This window comes from Dromaius novaehollandiae, chromosome 3 (assembly GCF_036370855.1).
Source record: "Dromaius novaehollandiae isolate bDroNov1 chromosome 3, bDroNov1.hap1, whole genome shotgun sequence".
Taxonomy (NCBI): Eukaryota; Metazoa; Chordata; class Aves; order Casuariiformes; family Dromaiidae; genus Dromaius; species Dromaius novaehollandiae.
In genome coordinates, this window is record NC_088100.1 from 103325517 (window position 1) to 103350984 (window position 25468).

Consider the following 25468-nt stretch of genomic DNA (forward strand, 5'->3'; position numbering starts at 1 on the left):
GAGAATGATTGGTAGTGAGAGGAAATATTCTGAAGAAGTTTACAAAATCTAGTATGTATTTTATTCCAAAACCAGACTTTCTGCTTTATGTGAAACAAAACAAATTATCTTCACAAGGTTTTATGCCAAAACCCAAACAAAAACATTCACAACATAAACACCAAATAATTAAATTTCAGCTGGTCTTGCTGCAAAACCATGAGATTTCATTAACTTTGTACTATTTCAACATCACAAATGTCTGCTCTCCATGTCTGTACTAATACTAACATCTTTTCAAAAGATTTGCAAGCACAGATGAGCCCTGTTCACATCCAGTGTACATAACAAAATTCAAAACTAGATCTATTTTGTGTGGGTTTTGGATTTTACGAAGAGTTTCTGGCACAGCATAACTCCCTCCTATGCTGTCATTCCAGATCACATACTTGAGAAAAACAAAACACATTCTCATTTACTTCCAAGTCTGTGGTATACTGTGTCTAGCATGGAATTTCTCCATAAGCAAAATTCACTTATATAAAACATTATTTACTAATCAAGTATTTGGTAATACATTAAATAATTCAAATACCCCCCCCCCATACAATCAACAGTGTACTTTCCAATGACCATAGAACATATATTCTTCAGAGATTAAGAATTACCTACCACAGTGAGTCACACAAAATCCCAATACTTGGTTTCTTTCCAAAAGGTCTTACTAGAACACAAGATTGAAAACTAAAGTTTTATTGTAAATGACTTCTTTTGTAAAATGCCCTACAATTTTAATAATCAGGTGTAAAAAGGCTTCAATTGTGCATGACAACAGGGAGCAACATCCACTGAAAGGACATTTAAATACATTTTCTGTACCATGTAGGTTTCAGTAACTTTCCCTGGTTTCTTTTTCTGCATGATATAACTCTTGATTAGAAAGTCATATAGAAAATGGTGAAATATAGTAGTTAGCCTCATTACAATAGAAAAAAAACAGTTAAAAGATGAAATACATTGGAATAGCAATAATTTATAGTTAAATACAAATGGAAATTTTGTACGTATGTATAAGTTACTTGCTATCAAATTGTATGATAGGTTCTCATCTAGAACACTAACTTGGTAAAGAATGTATACAAATATGGTGGTATGTATACCAAAGCATACTAATACATATATATGTGTACACTGAAATACAGTGATTAGACTGGAATCAGTATGTAATCTACCTTAAAAACAGATACAGTATCTACCATGCAAAAACAGAGGGTCTAACCCTATTCTAAAGACAGCAGTCCCATTGATATCCCAATGTCATATGGAGAGTCATATTCATATATACATTAAAATAATGCTAACCACATTTTACTCATTAACAAACAAAATAACTTCTTATGCAAAATTTGGTGAGTTCAATGCTGCTTAGTGAAAAATTTGATAGAAGAGATGAGATTATAGATTAGTATAGACACACATGCCGTTACTGGATGGTTATCTAGAATAGTTCTACTTATACTTTAAAATGTACTTAATTAAGTAATTATTTCATATAATTAGGAATAATGCATACAGAATTGCATTAAGAAAGAGACTTAAATTCTAAACTGATGACATTAAACAGAATAGAATTGCCTGACTTCACGTGAAAAATTCCCATTCTCAGGTAAAAGAGATGACTATTTCAGTAGGTATCTTCCACTAACACCAATGGGACCTCCCAGTGCATGCTGTCAAGAGGTAAACTAAGATTCAAGTAGAAGGCACTGGACATATAAGCAACTATATGAGAAAGCTTAATTTCACATGTGAAACTAATGGAAATTCAGCATACCACTAGTTCCCAGAAAAGTGCTCTTACAAAGCAGAACTGCTGTCACCAGTAAACAATCACTTTGATGGTCATTTATATTGGTCTACACATGATGTGATCTTCACATGACAAAATCTACACACGTATAAAAAAAATCCTGCCAACGCCATATTTGCATTTACGAAGTCCAGCGTTACTCAAAATATATATACATCATAAGGTCCTATTCAAAGTTACTTTAAAACCTCTTGTGTACACTATTGCATAGAACTTTTTGAAAGTGTTAAGTGCAACCGACATACTACATTTTTTCATGTAAGACATATTCACACTGGCACAGATTTTTTTCACAAAAAAAAGAACTTCTATGCTTTTTTAGTCTGAGAGTCTTTTATTTTAGACTAACGGAAACAATAAAACCAAAGAAAAAGAGTAGCGTCTCCAAGAGTTGCCCTCTTAAAGGAAAAAATTATGTTAACTCATGGTAATTAAACATGCAGTCATAACAGTGGCTGCAGTATAATCCAGACATGCCTGTTCTAGCTTCAAAATAGTTTGCTGGGATACTTGGAGCAATTTAGGTAGGGCAGTACAGAGCTCAGCAATGGCTAGCAAAGGGGCTGCTTCAGGGAGGCACAAGCTCAATGGAATTGAAAACTTTGTAACAGCAATACAGTTTGTAATTTTTACACAAGATTAGCAAATAAAGTTTATAATTATGCTCCTTTATAGTCTTTAATACAGCCTGTATGCTTGGATGAAAAGTGCCCTCACTTCCCTAGGTTTTGCCTTTATATTTATAGGAATTAAGAATACCTCTATTTCTCAAAAGGCCAATACATGACATTTGCATGTGGAACAACTATTACTTTTTGATCCAACAGCCACTCCTGAAGGCTTTTTTGAAATTTGATAATAGATTTGATTTTGCTGCAAACTTGATTCATAGTGTAATTTGAATATTGACCTTAATTTAAGTCCTGTCCATATATAAAAACTGAAGCTTGATATGGCACCAGCCAGTCAGAGGACAGGTAAAGGTCAATTTGCACCACTCATCAGTTGCTCACACCACCACTCTGTAGTGTGGATATGTGCTTACAGTGCTCACATGCTACTAGTGCTTCACAAGTTTTCACAATTACTTCCATGTCTTCAAAACAAACAAAGGGATTTTAAGACCTTTTTGCTCTCTTGTCCCCTGATGTTTGCCCATAGAAGTAAGGCAGACAAAAAATTACTCCCAAGTATTGCATTAGCACACAATCATGCTGACATATTAGTAGGAAATAATTTTTTCCTCTATTATGGTTATCACCTATTTCTTTTTTCCTAGGTAGGGAATGAAAGAGAGACTGACCAAGAAAAACATTAAGACTTAAGAAGATTAAAGAAGTTCCATCAGGAAATTTTCCTTCCTAGAGCTTTATCTGTAAGTAGAGATGCCACTGGAATATTCCAAGACACTCACTTTGTTTACTAATTGCCTCTTAGAAATGTGTAAAACAACATTACTGCACAGCACAAAAACACCCTCCATGATCTACTTGAGTGCATTTCTTTCCCTAGACCAAGACAAAAGCAACATTAGCCAAAGAGATGGTAAGTATTGCTACTACAGAAAAATTCACCCACACTCCCAAACAGACACACATTTATACTACAAATGCAATGTAATGGGTCCTTGGACTGACTTTCATCTATACCCTATTCTCAAATGGAGCAATAGAAACTTCCACAGTGAGGAACATTATAAGGCCAGGGATGTGCACTATGTAGAAAGGAAAAATGGCTTTTTACATGTTTTGTTCTTAGAGTAGATACATCTCTTGCACTCTTGGTTGAGGCACGTCCCAGGCACTGGAGCCAGAGCATGCTTGGCACCAAATGGGGAGAACAGTCTTTTCTGTACTTTTGACCAGAGCTCTAAGAGCAGATACCACTCTGACCTGTTTTCTGTTCTGTCATGTTGGACACACACAGTGAAACAGAAGACCAGGCAGAACATGCCTCATAGAGCAGGCAATTCTAAAAAAAGAAAACTGCTACCTTTGTTGTGTTTACAAATTCTTCTTTACATGAATTCCAAGATGCATTTAATAGATACCTAAGATAACAGTATATTTGAAAGACATGAAGAACATTACCAAGTCTGCATGAGCCCTCAAAATGGCTAAGTGCTTTGCAACAATATGAATGGATGACCAAGTAACTGGTCTGCAGAATAAAATCAAAGGTAGACTTCCCTACTAAATAGCCTGTGCTATTTTGAATCGCAAGGTAATCTAGAAACTTCTAACAAGCTGACATGTTAGCTCCTCAATAAGAGAATACTGTCCAAAAAGTATTTCAGTTAGAAAGCATCTATGGAGAGGCCAGTAGATACTTCATTCTTTCTGCATGTGAAATAAAGAGGATAAGGCCAAGGCTTCAGTTTAGAATGACACAGAAGCTTGGACAAACAGTTGAGGTTGTGAACCTCTCCTCTCCGCTATGCTTATGAAGCTCAGGAATGAAAATGGAAGATTAATAGCCTCATTGAAGAGAAAGTCAAGACTTTTTTGTCAAAAACTTGGGTGAAATTTCAAAGGACTTTGCCCTTGTAGAAAGAGAGAGAAAGAGGCTCTGGTACTGGTGATCAGTGTATTTGTAGTTATTAAGAGCTACTGAGGTCTTTCACAGTGATCAGACCAGTGCCAAATAGACTTAACTTTACCTAGAGCCTAGGACTGAAGAATAACCATCAAGCCATGAAGCATCCCTTCAGGCTTTTCAACCTGCACCCCTTTAGCAACTATCAGTGTCATCTTATGTACAAAAAAACAGTTTCAGGACTTGAATAGTGGACAATACTGGAAAGCATCAACCCTTGGCTCTTATTCACCATAGAAAAGGTCATAATTTTATCTGAGATATGCAAATGTATTTTTCTGTCTTGAGGCTTTTTAGTGATCTTTCAGATACTATTCTGGGAAGATGGAACACACCTTCTCTTCCCCCAAGAGGTGTGCATTCAACCTTACTGAGGAGAGTTAAATAGTACTAAAGCAGCACTCCCAGAGAAATGCGTCTGTACGGTCTTAAGAGGAGATGGTCATGAGGGAATCCTGTTGCTGTTTTCTAGGACCTAATTGTTGGAGATAATAGCATTTGCTTAGCACTGGTAGCTAAATTTACTGAAGCCTAAGGCCACACATCGCTGAACTTTTCCCGAACTTGTCTGAGCCAGTTCGAACAATTAGAGAACAAGGAGATAAGAAAATAACAAAACAGCGAAAACAGCATCAACAACGATCAGCGAGTACCATAAGTCCACGTGGAGACAATAGGGAAACCAACCAGAAGCAAAGAAGCTACTACTTGTCGAGCAGTCACTGGTGCAACAAATTGGAGAATGGACAACAAAGAATTTAACCAGTAGGGTATTAATACCCAAGGAATTTTCCGTTCGGGATCCCTCAGCGGAGGGACCCAGCTCGAGCTGTAATACTAATAAAATCATCTTATAAAAAAATATTTTGTATCTTTTGGATAAAGTGGAAACCTAGAGTCAAACCTGGTTAAGGACACTGGATTGAACAGTTTCCCTAACACTAATAAAAGGGTGTAGAGAAGATGAGGCCAAACTCTTCTCAGAAATGCACAGTGATAGGACATGAGGCAATGGACACAAGTTGCAACAATGGAAATTTTGATTAGATTAGGAAATTTTTCACCATTAGGGTAGTCAGACTTTGGAACATGTTACCCAGAGAAGTTGTGGAATCTCCATCCTTGGAAATACTCAAAACTTGACCGGACAAGGCCTTGAGCAACCTGATGTAAGTAGACCCTGGGTTGAATAAGATAACCTCCAGAAGTCCCTTCCAACCTGTATTATTCTGTGATTCTTGACCAGGCACTCCTCTTATCATGATCAGAAGATGGGTCAAAGATTCTTTAAGAAAACAATCCTGTCAGTGTCTCTGGCAACTTCTGAATCCCTTTCTTTAAAAAAAACATACGCTACATTTACCTCTGCCATGTTGTCCTGCGGCAAATCTGGAAGAGTTGTAGGGGCTGCTAATACAGAAACTTCGGAATTTTTGTCGTGTGAGAGCCAGAGGAGAAACTAAGGTCCTCAATAATAAAGAAATTAAAAACATACTTAATCAAGAAGTGTACTCCCACAAACCTACCTATTTAACACTAAACTGTTCACACTAGAGAGAGTTGTTCAGGGAATGTGGAAGTACCGGTTCTCAGCCACATCAAACACATAAAGGTCAGGAAGCTCTGCACAAGATGCAGAGGGCCCATTCTGTCCTGATGCTAATAATTTTTCCATCTCTGATGTCCCACTTACATACCAAGCATAGAAAAGACACATGCAGTCACTGGAAGAACCCCCTCTCAGGTCTTCCCAACACACTTGTGCTACTGTTACAGTCAAACACCTATACAGCAAAGCTGAATTACATTAGAGGGAATATCTTAACAGAAAGTTTTCATCTCTATCTAATGTTTTATGGCAACTGTTGCAAGAACTGATAAACATTTTTCCCCTAAAATTACAAATAGCATTCTCTTCCTACCGAACTTCACAGCAAAGAAAGCAACACTGCTAGTTACTGCTTTACTTTTCTTTTCTGCAGTTCACTATTTTTAGTAAGTTTTGAAAGTATTATTCAAATGGGCAGAACATTTCATTATTTCAGTGTTGCAGGACGTTTCTTGATAACCAGGAGGAAGTAGCAGAAATGAAGTGAGTGTTACTCTCAGGCAAAAGCTGAGTCACAATTCCATTTCACTACGCAACTTGCCCTTTGTGCCCTTCCACCTACGGAAGGCAGCAGCCTTTAGCTGTCTACAAGTTCAGTGTCATGTTCAAAAACCAAACAATGATATAAGCAACTTTTGTAACATGTCACATGAATCCGTAAGCATGATTTAGGGAAAGTTCCAAGTTTAGAAAATGTTGCTCTTACTATTCGATTTATGCTGTAAGAAACTTTTGTTTACACACTTCAATTGTAACATTGTGTAGGATGGGGGCTTTCATCCTGAAAAAACAAGTGACATATTACTGGAAACTGAGTAATAGCAACAATGGCCATTAATAGTCTTCCATTATGCGTGGGTGTATATTAGGAACTGCAAGGACTTCATCAACACGCTTAGTATACTGTCATAGGATGATCGACTAAACCAAAGTCAATGGAGAGACTTGTGCAGCTTTCAACAGTGCTTAGCTCAAACAAGCCAACGATGAAGGAAAAAGAAAAGGTGATATTGAGCCCTTGGGCCCATGCTAAATAAGGATCACTGAACTACGTTCCTAAACTGATATATGGTCTCCGAGTAGCCAGTGTTCTGAGCATTCACAATTAAAGTTAACTGCCAGTAAATCTGGCAAATGTTTCAGCTGCACGTTCGTTAGAGTTTATGCACACAGGCTTAGCAAACAGCGCTAAAAACCCTTGTCACTGTCAGAGACCTGTATATACTAGTGCACCTACTATTACCTCTTGCTTATTCATTCAACAAATTGCTGTTATTTAAGATGCTCTTTCCCTTCTGCCAGGGTTTAACACCACTGAGCAGATGGAGGAAAGAATGTATAAGCAAATCTAAGCAAGAACCAGCTGTTTGCTAAATGAACATATTTTGTCCAGCTGAACTATGCAGACAAAGCTATACAAGTACATAAGTGCCTAAAAATGCATTTTTAAATTCTATTTTATGTATCCATGCTTCAGTGAATAGGGTAAAGTTGTTACTACACCTTCATGGCAAGCTCAAGTCTATACTGAATTTATTGTAATAGACTAGTGTAAGCATATTGTATAAAGCGTTCTTTGCCTCTCTCCTCTTCTAAGCAGGAATTTCCCAGTTTCAAAAATGTTAAAGATATGCTTACAGCATACAATTTCAGCTTGTATTTTGTCTCAGTGTAGTTCTAACATGAATTCAAGTAACCACAAGAGCACGGTGCCACATCAAAGACCCAAACTAGACACTGTGCTGTGACATGTGGATAACATGAGCTTGTTCAGAACTTGCTTAGGTATCCCCACACATGTAGTGCTAAACGGTACAGACATGTGTAGCATACTTCAGAAAAGGATCAATCTCACCTCTGTAAAGCTGCTTCTAGGCTGCATCTGTACACAGTGAAACACTATATAAGATTTATATCCTATGTAATCATAACGCCAATCATCAGAAAAGGAACTGATGTTCAACATCCTAAAACTGAGGTCTGCAAAAAGCAGATACAAGCAGAAAGGACATACTGTGCTATTTAAATGTTTTGCAACACTTCACTGACACATAATTGTCAGCATAAGTCACAAAACCTCAAGGTCATCCCCACTGCCAGATTTATAAGACTGCTTTGTAAACCACTAGGCTTTGGAGAAAAGGTATCTGAAGATACCAAAAAGGAAGCAGGTGGCTTTCAGTGCATTCTCTACATATTATACCATACAGTGAGAACAAAAGGAAACTGCAGAAAAGGTGGAAAATATTTTTCCCTTTATGTGTGACTCTCATCTTCGAATTTACTGTGTTCTGTTTTAAACTTATAACACAATCCCGTGAGAACTAAATGTTCTATTACAGATCTAAGTATTTAGAAGAACCAGAGATTGAGAAAGAGTCCTCTTCCCAAGTGAATTAGTAGTAAAACGCCCATCAACTAAGTGAATCAGGAATTAACATCACAAGAATTTAAAGGGACGTTTTATAGTAATCGTACAAATTTCAGGGCTTTTTTGGTTTTAGTAAGAGTATCAGAACAATAACATGTTTATTATAAATGTCAGAGCATTATAATAAAACAGAAACTGTCGAGCTCAAGTTTGAGAAATGTGAAGTGAAAAAAAAATGGTAAAAACAATTCCGAGTAACTTCCCTTACTCTTTTTTACTAGAAATAGTGTAAACCCACACCTATGGGGCTAATGAGTTTCAATTACAGGCTAGTCTCCCAGATCTGTGCCTGCAAAAGCCACCTGGATGCAGCTATCCCACTCTTGTACTGAGGGGACCACCTTCGAAACAGCACTGTCCTTCTCTTCCTTAACCTTATGGAGAGCTGCTATGAGGGGAGAAGAGAGACTGTAAGACTAGGGAACATGTATTATCTCCACTTTCACTCTTGGAGGATTCACAAGAAGAGAATGACAGTTAAAATAGTAACAGTCCCCTAAAATAATGCAACTACGTGTGGTAAATACAGTTAACACTGAAGTGTTTCCCAGTACTAGATTCCTTGTTAAAACTCATCAGCTACTTGCTGATAGCCTCTCATGTGCTCAGTGAGAATGGATATGGAAATGAAGCTTTAATCTAGTCTTTAAATATTGTTTCTGAAAATTATTTAAAAATACAGAGTACTTACTAGCTTTAGGTCAATGTGATTTATATTCTTTTATATAGATGGTCATTTTATTTTGTATCTAGATTTTTTTGCAGCACAATGTCTTACAAAATTGCTGTATTTTGTAACTGAATAAGAATCTGCAAAATAAAAATATCATTTAGAGTATTGTATCTATTTGAATACACATTTCCTCAAAAATCAGAAATACAGATTAAAAAAAAGTGTCACTTAGTCTTTATGGTTCAAATGTATTACAAAAAAAATTCCCAATAAACATCTGTTTTGTATTCACATCAGTTTGGTTTAAATACACATATCAACAAATAATCCTTATACTCCAAGTCTGAGTGAAAGCAGACCTTTTCAGCAAATTTAGCCCCCTCTAATTCCTTCTGAAGTGGTAACTTCTACTTTATTGGGTGCAGGATATTATCCACTAACAGTAAAAGACTCTCAAGGGACTTAAAAATCTTACCTTTAATCATCAGTGTTCACCTTGTCTTGTTATCACTGATCTCAGTGCCGTAGGAACACATTCTAATGGATCATTAAAAAAACAAGCATATGCCTTTATAGATTTGAAATTATGTTTTCAAAGAACTGACAAGTACAAAAATGAATCATAATAACCTTTATTACAGATGCACTCTCATTTTCAACAGCTGAAGAGTCTGCTTCTTTTCAGTGCTAAATATCTTAGCATTTAAGTAGAACTGCAATTACGAAACAAAAAAGTGTACAGCAATTACGAAATAGCAAGAGAATAAAAAGTAGATTTCTTTATCTGCATTTTCAAGCGCTTATGAAGGCTACGCTGAAGATGGAGTAACTGCCTGGGAGGCAGGCAGCATACTACACTGTAATCGCAGTTATTAAAACTAATTTGAACTGCAGAAGTTAAAGCAAAACCAGACTTATTTGTAAGTAGTTTGTTCAGTCTAGCACAAAGACTAAAAATTATTATTTTTCCAGATTACAGAGGGTTTTTAGGACATATGCAATCATGAAGGATTCTTGCAATTCATTTTCTGAAAAGTTAATAAAACAATGACAGATTAAGCAAAATGAAATCAAAATTAGTTGTTTCAGAATAAACTTGAATATCAGTCAAACAATATAAAACTCAATCCCTAAAACCAATTTTATTATTTGTAGTATAAAGCAAATTAAAAAGCTAAAATAAATAATCCATTTATAATTGGGTATGTTGTACCCCTGAAATGCATTTTCAAATGTAAATTAGTGATTTTACTGGGAGGAGAGAAGAAGCAAGCTTTTCTGCGAGATGTCCCAGAAAGTATCCAAAGTTAGACAAAAGGAAATTAGAAAGACCCCACTTACAACAACATAGATAAGAAGGATATTTGAGTTCAAACTCAAACCAATGGCCAGAAATACAATTTGCCTAAGGAGTACTAAGGAGAAAAAAACAATGAGATTACAAAAATGAGTACATTTAAACAATCTTAAAAGTAGTTACTGAAAGGGAATCAAACAAATTTTAAAATGATCTTCATTCTTAAAATTGTGTAGGTTGTGTGTTTTAGGAGCCAAACCTGTGGCTTTTGGTCACACATCAATGTCTCTGAAGAAAGGAAGCCAAGAACAAACAAACTCCCCCACCACAAGAACCTATATACACCAGGTCCTGCATCACTCAAGTCAGCGAGAACTCTGCCATTAAGTTCAACAGGGACAGGATCACACCTGACTCTGGAAAACGCTTTTCTCTTATTCATATTACTTTTACATGTAGGGCAGAAAGAAGATACCCTTTCAGAGTCATGAATTAAAAATAATATTGTGTGAGACTAACATGCAGAAAAGTCAAAAAATGAAGGATGAAATTCCCACAAAGCAGCAGTTCTCTCCTCCAGCATTTGTATGATGCATTCCTGCTGATAACATTTAAATATATTGCCTTGACACATTCGTTCAGGTATTGTTTTGCTTGTGCTATGCATTCAACTAAATGAGTAATAGATTACGGATTTCTTTTAAGCACTGCGCTCACTGCAGATAAATGTTTCACAGTACACACTGCCCTGCTGATCATCTAAACTTCAAAAAGGTAGCCATGATTTGAGTCCATTTTCTGCTTTTCACATTTAATAAGGCATTAAAAGGCAAGAGAGTCAGACCAAGTTCCAAAGAACGTCTGGATCTAAAGTTATAAAAACAGGAGCCCTTGGGGGAAACAGTGTCTTTTATTTGCTTTTCCACTTCTTTATACAATTGTTCCTGTTCTGCAAAACATTCCTCATTGTGATTTACAGTATGCTACATTTGTTTCTATACGAACTGAATAAACTTATCCACATTTTTGAATAACGACTGAAAACCAGAATGCCACCAGATCACTAGCAATACTAAATAAAGGCAAATATCATGCCAGAGCAAAAAAAAAAAAAAAAAAAAAAAAAAGTCCAGTGGATATGGAGGAAGTGACACAGGAAGTTCTGGAAGAAACAAATAGAAAAGAACAAAAGTTTCGAAAACCATGAGCTGCATCAGGAGGATTTCTGTGAATCATTTTGATTTTACAGTCTTGGAAACATTCATTTTGAGGGGCAGGAGGAGGAAGGATTAGAACAGAGAATGCGGCAGTAAGGCTTTAATCTGTTTCTGAACTTGTGAGTCACTTTTAATGTAAACTTTCAAGTTATGTTATTGGAAAACTGCAGCAGCAAGAAGTGGTGCATAATTCTGTAATTCGTTCTGTCTCAATAAACACCACCAGGTAACATTCCTAAACTGACCCTGTGAATGGACTAGATGATAAAATGGAAATCATATAGATATATATAATAGATATATTTTTAGGATATAGTATTTAATGTTAATTATGGAGGTATGATAACTTCAGTTCACAGGTAGCTATGACAAAATCTGACAGAGCTGAACGCTTTGAAATCTCACCAAGATTTGAAGACAGAAGTTTAAAAGGCACTTTTGATTAGTTATTCAAATTTCCAGTAACATAGCAAGCAAATAAATCTTACAAGTGGAGTAAATTGATTTGTGAGACTATTAGACTACAGCAGATTTCATGAACGGCTGTATTGTCTCAGTTCATACAGATCTTGCAGTACGAAGCACTCTGCAGAAAACTGTAAGAGGTCAAAGGAAACAGTTAAGTCCTTCAATGTGCAATCTCTATTTATCTTAGGTGTTTACATGATAAACATTGTTACTGTTATGCTCACCACACTGCTATGAGATAAAAAACATCACATCTCTTATTTGTCAGAAAGCATTAAATGATTTACCTAAAGCACACTGTGGTAGACTTTATTCCCTAAGACTCTTGCTCACATCTTAACTACTCTTTCCTACCTGAAAAGAAAGATGCTCAGGATCACGGATAATCTCTTATCTGCAAGCAAGAATTATCACCTAATAAAATCATTTCTTCATTTCTCAAAGTCACGAATTCTAGACTTTGGTACAGCTGGAAAAACAGGAGACTCCCATGACGAGAAAGGTTACAGAATACTGACTCAGTGTCTATGCTTGACCAAGGACTGTTCAAAAATAATGGCAGAGGTGTACACATTGAGGGATTTGTAAACTTTTTTTTCCACATTAATCTTCTCATATACCTTCATCATCCAGACCACCCTCATTTTTACAAAAATTCTTATCATGTCCTTTCTTGAATCCCATCTTTCCTTATTTGATTCACAACCACAGTGTAATAAATAGCTCTAAGGGTAACTGCCATACTCCACCTTGCATAACCTAACGATCTAATGAGAAAATGGTATTTCAAGTACATTTCAAGTGCATCATGTTTTCTCCAAAATGAAAAAGCCAGACTGCAAGAACTGACTTGACATGCAACTCTGGTTCTCAATAAAAGGAACCCCTTAGCTTATGATTGTGCAGGAGAGAAATGGAAGGCAGAACGTTTAAGTCACAAATGTAACTCATGTTTACCTTTTTGGAGAGCTCCCACAGAAAAGGGAAGAGAAACGAATCAGAAGTGTCACAGAGCCAAATCTCCTTTATAGCCACAGGAAAGCTGCAATTATAACATAGCAACAAAACAGTAACTCCTTCAGGCAGAACTAATTCACAAACATCATACTGAGAAACAGAAATCACTCCTCCTTTCACTCTACCCGCAGGCTTATAATTAAAGGAAATTCAAGAGAAATTCTCTGTATTCCTACCGCTTAAAAACAAAGAGCCCTGTTGAGTCAGAAAATACACATCACTTAACTTCCACCAGAAACTCTTTCTAGCCTGTCCTGAATATGGATTCCCCATATAGGAGGCAAGAATTGTAGAAAATGGGTTTTTTTCTGGACAAACAGATGTAAGTTGTTAAATGTATGTGAACTCCCCCTCAGGTCTAAGATGAAAGAAGCAAGTTTGAAGCTTAGTACAAACTAGGAAGAAGCATTCTCCTAAGAACTAAAATACCTCAACTATGTTTAAAAGGTAGATGTTTTTAGAGAAAAAGGAGGTTAGCACTGAGAAGTAAGGAGGGGCCTTAATCCTCACAGAACTTGCAGGATGGCTTTTACTGCCTGTGGGACAGCAAAGGGCTAACAGGAGGAGTACAGACAGAATTAGGTACAAAATTAATGTTTCTGTTCAAGCTACACTTTTTAGTGTCCACTGAAGTTTACATACATGTATAGCTTCTGGGCTTGTGTTTTGGAGGCTCTCTGTAGGTCTCCTTCGACTGCTTTCTGCAGGTGTTCTCCAACTGCTAAGTGGGCATTTCTGTCCTTCAGCTTGTCAGTGTTGGCTCTGATTCCTGGTAGTTGTTCGTGTTCATCCCAGCGTTTTCCATGAGGACATTAGGCACATTGAGTAAGTATATCACATTTTCTGACTTGACCGAGGAGCAGCCACACATCTTGATAGTTCTGCTGTAGAGGGCATTTATTATGCAAGATTTGCACATAATCTGATTCTATTTGGCACTCACTGACTTCCAGGAAGGTCGCTTCTGGCGGTAAGGCTGTGGGAACTACTTTAAAGCTATGGAGGGCAAAAGGAATGTTCTAGGAAAACGTCATTTCCAAGCATAATACTTTTTCTGGGATAACATAATTATTTAACTGCTTTCCATAGCCATTCTAGTACAGTATAGTACATGACAGCCAGAGATGTACAATAAGCGCAGATTTTCTTTTGGAATTACAGTAAGCTTTACAGTGGTATTCTAATAGCTCGTTCAAAAGATTGATCCGTTGGTGGCATACAGTCATCTCTATAGTAATGAGGTGAGCATTGTAAATGCGCTTTTCAGAGCTGATGCAGAACTGACTATGTATACATATATATATTTTTTATACACTTAGAGCAATTAATTGTGCATCTATACATGAACTGGTCTAAAGACCACTCTATATGATAGCTATGTTCATAGCAGCATGTCTTCCAGAAAAAGCTTAATGGAAGAGTAGCAGCTACTAAGCTTGTAGGAACTGATGAAGAAATCCAAATTTTTCCATAGAAAGCTTTATCACCTAGATTTTAGGAAAAGCACAGATTTGTTGGTACAGGTTTCTAGAATATCCTTTTCAGAGCAGCTGAAGGAGAGACTTGTACGTACCAAAGCTTGTCCACTTCTTTCCTCCCTTCCACTATATGATCTAATCTAGTAAAAGACATGGACACTCTTTACACAGAAAGTATCTTTCCTTAGAATTCTCTGTGGCAGCGCAATCTGGCGTAAGTTTGCACTGCACCACACACACGGCATTTGCAGTGCACTACGCAACAAACCCCTTCAAATTGGTAAGGAACCTCTGCAAACATAAGCTGCTCTACAACAACGAAAGATGGAAAAGGAGTGTCAACAACTATTCAACTACCTTTCCATTTCCTTTCCATTGCACAGCTGCATGGGTTGAATCTCTACTTCCTTCAATTTTTCTGTCTAGATTTTGGCTAAGTTAATGCCTATTGAAAACCCTTGAAAATAATCTCAAATGAACTACTCTGTTAAAGTGCAAAAAGAAAATAATGTCATGTTCTGGCTTAGATTTAGTTCAAATTCTTTATTTTTCAGATTCAAAAAAGACAACTCTAAGAGCTTGTGCATGCTGATATGGACACATCAGCTGTATGGGGACAGAAGTTGGAACACATATTTTGCTTTCAAGCAGTTACTAACCTACTTCATAGCATGAAAGAAACCTGTATTTGGTGCTTATTGCATAACTCTGTGTCTTCTACCTGCTCATTTTCCTCTCAGTCATAAACAGACCAGAGGCTACCTGCCAAGGCATATGGTTCAAGCTCCTTGTTTCCTATGGCCTGGCATATTTTCATTGAGCTGAAACAACCCAAGAAGATGTTATCCCAAACTAAAGATCTATTTGCTGCCTGGTTTGTCTGTTGAAAGAAATGGCTTTAAAAGATGTACAGTTATTGACTTCTGGGCACAGCCTCTTCCAAAAGCTGCATGAAGAAAGGATCCGAAGAACCCAGTATCTTTGTAATACCAGATTTTGATAAACAGAGAATTATAAAGTCATGTGGCCAAGTCCTGTCAACCAGATACTACTAGAAAGAGTTTGCACAAGAGCCCCTCAAATAAAATCATTATAATACAACACCGTTTTGATGTAGGATGATTTGACTTTCAGAATGAAAGGCAAAAGAGCCAAGCCCGGCTCCCGCAGAGGAGTGTAAACACTCCTATGCTCAGCTCTTTCCCAAAAAGACAATGGCCACAAATGCTACAGAACATCCTCAGGGCCATATTTGATGGAACTGCTCAGAGGTGGGCTTGGCAATGGGATCAGAAATGAAACAGCATCCTTACCACATTCTGGATAAGCCAGCACTTTCATTGCCATTGTTGGGAGAAGGCGGTACCATAAGTAGCACCCCCAATGTAAGACTTGTGTAATAACTAATTGTGGGATTGTTATGGTCTAGTGGGTGATGAAACCAGAACCAGACAACACACCTCTCCCTCCCCCCCAAGCAATACAGTGTTTTCCCTCAGTCACAGGACTATGAGCACAGCACTGAGACAGGAGCACCCTGGGTTGCTGGTTTCTTTCACTCTCAGTATAACTGTTACTTTTTCTACACAATATCTCACAAAGGGAGGTTAAGCAATGCCGCAAGACTCTCTTGCTGATGCCAAATAAAGAAAAAACGATGACATTTAACGAAGAAGCCTCCCTCTGTTTACAGAGCTATAAATTAAACCGGAGCTGTCGACCCTCATGACTCAGAAGCATGACTACGAGCAGAAACCCGCACCCCAGCCGCCGCGGCCACTCCCCGCCCCGCGGCCAGGGCCCGGCTGGACGCGAGCAGGGCCCCGCTCCGGGCCCGGCCCTGCCTCCTGCCCCGGGCGCCGGACGGCCCCGGTCCCGTAGCCCCTCACCTCTGCCCACCGACCCGGGCGCCGCCGCCGGGCGGGGAGGGAGGGAGCCCCAGGCCCCCGTCGCCGCCCGGCCCGGTCGCTAGGCAACCGCCGGCGGTCGCTGTCAACACGGCGGGGCACGTGACACGGCGGGCACGTGACGCCGCACGCACACCCCGGCGCGGCAGCACGCCGCATTACGTCACCCCCACCCCGGGGCCACCGGGGAGCGCCTATAAATAGCAGGGCCTGCCGCGCGTGCGCACTGGGCGACGGTGGTGCGGGTAGAGCCTCCTTAGGCAGCGGGGCTGCCCCTCAGCGCTGCCGTCACCGCCGAGGAGCCTATAGCAGCACTCGCCGGCCACCGTATTCCCCCCCCCCCCCCCCCGCCTTCTATTTTTATTCCTTTGTTTCAGGTCCCCGCCCCTCCGTCGCCGCGGGAGGACGGGATGACGTCACCGGCTTCCCGGAACGATGACGCGTCCGCGCGGGGGGAGGAAACTGGAATGCGTGCTGGGGTTTCGCTTCCTTAAAGGGGCAGCGTCCCCCCAGCGGGGCTGCGGGGCGCGCGCGGGGAGCGGGGCAGGGGCGGGGCAACGGTGACGGGCAGGGGCAGGTGGGGGGGGGGCGCGGCGAGAAACCGCTCTTTTTGGTTCAAACGGCCGTGACGTGAGGGGGGCGTGCCCGCGCCGCCGGCAACGGGCGAGCGGGGTCCAGGCGGACTCTGCTCTTTGCTGATTAACGAAGTAAAACGTGCTGCCGACCTTCATGGTGCTGCGTGTGTCCCCTCTCGGCTTACCTGCTTCCCAGATTTCGCCATCAGAGCTAACGCTTTTGTGGTAACCTCCGGTTTCACCTGAGGTTCCCTTCTCCCTGCCCCCCTTGAACAACTCCGTGGACGAGGAGGAGGCAGATGTGTCTTGCCTCGTGTTCCATTACTCATTTCGATGTCTAGGGCAGCAGCTTTCTTATTTTAACCATTTATTTATTGACCATTTATTTACTTACTTACTTACTTACAGTTTATTCTCCATAGTGCCCAAAGGCCTAGGTCTACAGCCAGAAACCCTGCTCTGCCATGTGTTACAAACACCAGCTAGATGAACATCACACAGAGAGAATGTATGTCTGTCCATACGGGGTAAATTAAAAATATAAATAAATCATGGAGAAAATTAGATTGATTTACAAAGGAAGAAGTCTTTTGATATGTTTTCCACTTACTTCATAATTGAAATCCAGAAATGCCAAATACTACAATACAGGCTCTGTAAGTGATTCATTAAATTACTTCTACCATGCAAAAAACTGTAATAAATGAAACACAAACCATTACAGCTCAGCAGAGCACAGAGGACTTCGAACTGCAGGTGTTGTCCATAGTAGGTTCCCTCTGGACTGGAGATGTGCTCTGAAATAAAGCCCCTCACTCACTTAAGGTCGAGATGATGCTGTGGCGTCATATTTAGATCATGGCTCGTAGAGAAATCTAGCGTGTACTTAGTCACCTATGGCATGACCTTATATTCCCACTCAATTTAGTAACAACAGTTGGTTTCTTATGGGGCATGTGAGATTTAATTTATTAACTGAGTTTCTAGGAGAAGTGGACAGAAAATCAAAAGGAATGAGATGAGAAGTCAGCAGATGAAGGAGAGGTGCTCCGAAAGAGATGTAGCTCTTAGAGAAATGTAAGTCTTCTCTCATAATTTTCTGTATATGTTAATATAAATGTAAAGATGCTTATTTACAAACAGATATTTTTGATATGTTGCCCTGTGTGATTTTTTTCCTACATTTAAGTTATCTGGATACAATTTTCATTTTATCTTTTTGTCTTTTTTGCCTATTATCTAGTTTTTAGCTTGTTTTTTGATGTAATAGGACAGTGGGATCTATTAAAACACTAAAACTGTTCTGTTCTAAGGAAAAAAAATTCTACCATCTGAAGCAAATGTTTTCATTTACATTCAGATGGTATATCTTATTCATGAGGCTGGTATGTGTGGATATTGATATATGTTTGAGCATGTAAAATCCTGGTAGGCAAATGCCACAGTAACTAGCCTTTGTACATTATAGAAAAAAACGCTACTGTTCAACGTTGAGACAGACAGTGTGCCACAGATGTTCCCCTCTCTTTTAATTCTGGAACAAGTTCTACCCTTATTATCCTTTCAACTGCTTTAAGTTAGGACAAAATGTGTTGCAAGAACTTTTGCCTTGTTGAAGAGCTTCCAGCTGTTTGCACTGATGATCAAAAAAAGTGAGCTTTTTTTTTCTTAATGATCCCTTGTATCAACTAAGCAAGAAAAAGGTAAAATTAAGAAAACATTGGAGATGATTGACTCTGAAATGTAATCTAATTAAGATGTCAGTTTAAGTAAGTCCCTTTCAGAGTTTGAACTAAACAATGAATGCCAAAAGCTGTTTATGTGGAAAAGATATCTGCAAAGTTTTCCTGGGAAAGTCATTCTTTAAAATTCAGTATTTTTCATCCTCACTCTGATATAAATATAAATAATCGGGTAGTCTGTTCTCTTAACAATTTTATGTTCCAAGGAATCTGAATTTGATTGTCACGCAAGCTGCCTTATGAGTCATTATCATTATTTCACATCACTCATTAAATGAAAGTTGTTTTTTCCCCCTAAACCCCCTAAACTACTTCTACCATGCCAACAAGAGTATTCAGAAACTGGCACTTAGGTGCAGCTCTGATACAGTTTTTCTGTTTCTCTGTGACTCATTTGACATTAACATAATTATGTTACAGGAGTCAAAGTGATTTTCAAACTATGAGTAATGCACAATACTAGAGAGAATGTTTACAAGACACCAAGGCATATCAGCTAGCTGAAGTAACCAGCTGCTGATAACAGCTGAAGTAAGTTAGGGAATTAAAAAGTCTTACAATACAGTTACCCTTCTTTGGACCCCAGAGTTATGTACAGCGATGAGATAGGTAGTGTGCTGGGAAGAAAGATCCAGAACCAGCATTGTACTGTGATTGGGGTAAGACTGATTCTGTGGGTAGTTCACCCAAGAAGTCTTAATAGTTTTCTTCCCACTTGCATATTTACGGAAAAGTCGTGCTCAAATGATAGCACTGATCTTTTCAAGAAGTGGCTGCATTTACCAGAGTTCACTTCAAAATGCAAGTGACACACTTCCTCAGCAAGGAAAAGCTCAAAAGGAAACAACAACAAAAAATATGAGGTCATCTTGCAAATATTTTGAACCTTGTGTATGTGAATAACACACGGGAAGAAAACTGGTAAGAATAAGACAAAATTGAGTGCTGTTATCATGATGAAATATCTTTTCTCTGTAATAAAAGTACCTATCTTAAGGCTAATGATAATGATATCAAGAAGAGTTATGGTGAATATATGCTGAATAAGTACCAAAAAGGAGTATCTACAAAATGTATAAACCATAAGAAAAAAACCCTGTAAAAATAAATCAAAACCTTACTGGTGATTACTTGTTTCAAATGTTACCTGCAGTTTTTAAAAAGTACTGACACCTCAGGATTTTTTAACATAGTTTGAGAAATAGATTAATTTTTTTTCTGACTTTTTGATTCACAAGTAGCTTTTGAACAAAACTGGGACATTTGCTGTTTAGAAATTCATCTACTTTGCTTGGATATCCTTCAGAAGAGGCCTTATAATGTGCTGAGAACCCAGAGGTTTTTTGGTTTAATAAGTGTTGAGGACACTTGGTGTCTCCCAGGATTGGCCCGTTGAAGCTAGAGGCCTGATTTTAAAATACTAGCACAAACTGCAATTTTACTGAGTGCTAGAACTGACAATAATCAGTTAACAGCTTTCCTGTAAAATATTCACAGTAATAGGAGTGGGAAAGAGAGTGAAATGCATAAAAAAACAGGCTGATAGTATAAGAACTGTTATTAGAAAGCATATTTTCCATGAGACACATGCAAAGCATTCAAAAACAATTCCAAAATGCACCCCATCTTCTAATTCACCAGAAAAACTGCTCAGGCCCTGAGCCAGACGCTTGGCAAATGCTCAAATTATCGTCACCGACCCTTGCAGAGTTGGACGAATACCGTAACTGGTAAAAGAGTCGTAGGTGGCTGAGGAAGGCTGGAGGAGAAAGGCTTGCAGCAGTATCTTTTGTTGAATATACTACACTTTTGCCAGGAGAGTGAGAGTCAAGGCTTGGAGGTTTTCTGTTTTCTCTGCTGCTGTTGTCATACTGTGTGACCTTGGACAAACTCTATTTCTGAGTTTCTCCCTCCTTACTTAGGAAGAGACTTAATAGCTGTGCTGTGCTTAGATGGCTTTGAATGACAGCTGCTGCCACAGTGACCAGCATAAATGTATATAATCCTGCTTGATAAAATAATCAGACCAGATAAAATAAACACACAGAACAATCCAAGCCCCATCAACAGAGCTTCATTTCCCATAGCACAACCTAGCAGTCATAGATTTACTATGATTCACTCTAAACTCATCCAGGAATTGTAGTTTTGTAACTGCTAATATCCACCACCATAGCATGCTATGCCTTTGCATAGATATATCAACTGAGTTTACATCTAGTTTCACTGCTTTTAATTACCAATATCCCTAACTACCGAAGTTGCTTCTCAGATTGTTAAAAAATATAAACTATTACTATAAGAGCAGCTTCGTTTACTACAGGTTTATGTCTTCATGTTCCTTAAAATAACAGGATATATCTGTAAAATAGTTCTGCTCAGCTCCATACCTACCTGGAGTACTTTAGTCGAGCAGTCTTGGAAGCAGTAGCCCTGAAATGCTCTGCATTTCCAGCTCCTGCCTCACTACTTGACTCCAGAGGAATTTCCTCCTCATCCTGGTGTTTAGGGAAGCTGCGGTTGGGCACCAGTTTGCCTTTCTCTTTCCCAGAGAAACTAGCATTTATGACCACATTCTGCAGTGACTTACAACCTGGGCAAATTCCAAGTATTTAACCTTTGTTCTTTTGTGACACTCTGCAAATTAACTTAAAATAACAGAGTAAAATAGACAATATGCAGTGTTTGCTGGAAGTAACTGACAAAATCAAATTTCACAACTTTAAAATCTTGTAAATACTGCTTACCCTTACTGGTTAGTTGAGTTTTGTTGCTGTTAGCTTGTTTTGTAAGCTGAGTGCAGAAACAAAATATTCACAGACATTTATTTGGTATAGAGAACAGTTAGGATTTTAAAGAACAAATAAAAATAGACAGATCCATCAAGGTTAGTTTATTTTTTGACTTAGAGCAAAATTAACTGATATTAATTTTTGGAGTTTTCAGAGTATATGGATTTCATAACTACACTCAATTTTTTTCTGTTATAAAAATAGCCATATGAAAGTTGATGATAATATGTTACTCCAAATTCACAGCAGAAGACATAATTAGGCCTATATATCTTTGTCAACAGGAATGAAAAAAATTTCGCCCTATTCCTTACCTGGATAAGGTCCTCGTTGTATTGTCTTCCCTCAGACCCTCATGAAATACATGAAATATATATCGGGGGTGTTGTCCCCCACCGCTGGGCAGCCAGGAGACCGCAAGTAAGCTCCTTCGCAATAACTTTCTGTAGAAAGGCTGCTGAGGGGGTTGGAAGCATCGCTATTAATGTGTGACTGACCCCATGGCAAAGGAAAACAGGCTTGCTACAGGCGTGAACTCTATTAGGAAATAGTCAGGAAATCCTCAGATGAACTGCAAATATTTTTGTTTGCAATGGCGATAGCTACCAAGGTTGTGTTTAGAGGTAGACAGGGGATATGTTAACATGAATGAGGACGGCGGTCTTTGTGTGGGGTGACCTGGCCTTCTCGGTCCCGTGGGCCAAACAGCTAAAAGCATGCAGGGAATGACCCTCGGGTGTCCGGGGTGGGGCAGTGTGGGGAGGGAAAATGCCTCTGTGGAGAGATTTGGTCGGCAGAAAACTCACAGAAGTCAGCAATTTCTGAAGCTGAGACTTTGACTGTTCTGCTAAGTGAGGGGAAACTCCTGAAATGGGGGGAAAGGTGTTGGAGAACAGACTTTTACAAATTTTTCCTTCCTCAGTATCCCCACTGCTAAGGCTTTCTTCCATGAGGTCTTGCCTTAGGTCCTGCAGATGAGTCTTAATACTTTTTATACTCTAGAAAGTCTACAGGGAGCATTACAATTACCATGCAAGAAGTGGCTATTTTGGAAAGCTTTTGGAGCAGAATGTATGGGTACAGTGTATAGCACAATGACAAAAGCTATGCTATTGTGTGAAGAGAGCTTTGATTTTCTTCTCCCTGCGTGATTACTGGAAAGCTGAGCTTCTAAGAAAATGTTCAGAATTATATTTATAAAAAACATTTTTATTATATCTACTAGTCAAAGTATTTACTAGATACAGATTCATTTTTATAATGTGTTTTATATAATGATTTCTTGTCGAAAACTGAATTTGACAAGATGTTATTTTTAACATTGAAAAACTAGGCATTAAGTTTTGTGCTTCATTAAAGCCCAGTCCTGCTAACACCTATGCATGTGCTTAAACATTTGAGTAGTATTGGAACCACCGGGATTACTCACGTGATTAAAATTAAGCATGCATGAAAGTGTTTCAAGGTCAGGCTTATCAAATTCTCTCACTCATGCATAGAGTAAAAAAAAATCCTATTAACCACTCAGTCACCTAATAAAATTGCTGTTGTGTTTATTTTAAGGGACTTATTGCTGTTTGATAGGCAAAGTATCTTATAAAACATGTAGATATCAAACTCGACATAATTAAGCAGTCAGATGCTGTGATTACCTGCCTGAGTGGCTGAATTTTCTAGTAGTGGAGAGAAATCCTTACTCTAACGTCTTGAGTATAAGCTGGGATGTATACTGTGCCAAGGTGGTCACATTGTTATTTTAGAATAAGGTGGTGTGTTTTATGGAAGATCTGATTTTTTTTTTTAATGTACTCATTTCATTTTTACATAAACACAAGCTTGATGTTTCCAGAAAGATTCAAAACTAAACAGTACTTTGGGATGGCAATATGGTTTTTGTATACAAGATGTACTAAACTTTGCTAAATCGATCATAGAAAACGTTCACAAAACAGTCCTGTCAAATTATACGTTCAAATTAGATGGTTATGGGGGCGTTGAGACTTTCTCTTCTCTAAACATTTCCCCACTGCTTTCTGAAAGAGAGTTGTCCCTGGTGGTGGTGCACTTGTATCATGACAGGATAAAGCAAAATGTTTTTTCATGCCTTGTTAATAATTGCTCTCGTTATTGTAAAGTGTAAACTCACTGAAGAGGCTTGGGGGCAGCTGAGTTCCCATAAAACTTTAGCCACAGGAATTTAGTCACAGCAACACCGAACTTCCAGGTCGCCACCGTTCTGCATGGGAGCCAGGACGCTGTCTTGCGTGCCCGTGCCCTTGGCTGGAAGACCTCAGCCCTTTGAAAGCAGCCAGCTCAGTGTGCAGGGAGCAGCTCAGCCACCCCGGCGCGAGACAGGGCAGCATCATACCCCAGGGTTGCAGGGAGGCACCTCCGTCCTCTCAAGATCTGCAAACCTGGGTTCTCTACCTTTGCTTTGTTTTCTTATTTTCCATTTAACAAGGCATCTCTCCTTTCTTATAAACTGTGGTGGAAGGATGAGGTAGTGCTGCTTCATTTATGCACTCAGTAGGAATATGTAAGACCCAGGTTCAGTTCCACACACTGTTTGAAGAGGTTTAATTCGCATGTCTTTTCCCCTGGGAGACTGTCCAAGCTACCAGGCTGTAGCTGGGAAGAGGAGCACCCTGCCCGCTCCCTGCTGAGGCCATGTAGGAAACCGAGAGAGGACGGCGGGCTCAGGGGCAGACCGTTCCTGGTCTTTGCTCCCAGGGCTGCTCATAGGTTTTACACAAGCGTTTTTAGAGCAGGAATGGAGCCCTGTTGTGATCTCTTTGAAACAAGTACTCTAAATGTCTAGGCTGAGACCTGGGCCATTCTAGTAAGCTTTTTCTGGCTTCTTGAGTTTTGAATCCCTCTCTGCACATCATCACCCACGAAGTGCTTTAACTCTTAGCCTATTCTAAAAAGGCAGGTGGTCCCAAAACGCCTGGTCTTTGAAAGAAAGGCATGACTGCCCTGCACAGGCACTCGCTCCCACGTCATAGGGTAGGCTTGACCAGAAAGCACATGCTTTGGGGGGTATAGAGGAACAGTTACTATCAGGAACGCCCTGGACATAGTCCTGGAGAAGGCTTCTAGTTTTCTGGTAGCAGCTGTGTTTGAGCACCCATGCAGAAATAAAACTCTGAGGCGTGTGGAAATACCAAGTTTGCTGACTGCAGCACACACAGTGTCTGGGTGCCAGATTGTTTATGGTCCTGGGAAGGGGTTTTCTCTAAAGCAGTTTGGGATTTGCTTGCTTTAGGTTCCTACAGCTTGTACACTTTACAGCTGCCATCCTAACCCATCATAGGAGAGAGTCTCGAAAAGAGGAGTTTCCAGATTCTCCTCCTGTGGTTTATGACTGCTTTCTGGGTTCTGCATGCTGACCATGTCCCACATGGCTCGCAGGAGAAATTTGCAGAAAGGATATTTCCAGTGTAAAACAAACAAACTATAAATATTTTAGTAAAAGGAAAGGGCACGTACAGGGTGAACTTTGAGACGTGCTCCGAAAATATGCTGCTGACCTCTCGCTTGACATATCTGTTTCCCTATTAGACTGCAATATAATTAGGGCCTGCTCTAACCCTGCTGCCTGTTTAATGCTTACATCAATGGCAATGTAGCCTCACAGACTGCAGTTAGAATAAGATATACATGTAAAGTCTAAAATAATCCATGTCATAGCTGAAGGAAAGATAGCCAAGAGAGAAGAATATTTAGTCCCACATCTTGCAAGATATTTAGGTGTCTTACCTCATAAATGTGAATGGATGTTAGATCAAAGGTCTTTGAGAAGTTGGCCTCAAGGCCCA

At 39.2% G+C, this 25468-nt stretch overlaps 1 long non-coding RNA gene across 2 annotated transcripts in view; it reads right to left on the bottom strand.

Annotated features, from left to right (window-relative positions):
• Positions 1-16713, bottom strand: part of LOC112989464 (uncharacterized) — a 43188-nt gene extending 26475 nt beyond the window's left edge. The window contains exons 1-5 of one of the 2 annotated variants that reach the window (XR_010388564.1): positions 16524-16713; positions 13799-14152; positions 13097-13181; positions 9788-12267; positions 9633-9694 (exon numbers count right to left, since the gene is read on the bottom strand). This is a non-coding gene — a long non-coding RNA (uncharacterized LOC112989464). Of the gene's footprint in view, positions 1-9632; positions 9695-9773; positions 12268-13096; positions 13182-13798; positions 16431-16523 lie in introns of those variants that run through there. The other variant, XR_003260829.2, reaches the window with a different exon arrangement.
• Positions 16714-25468: the final 8755 nt, after the last annotated feature.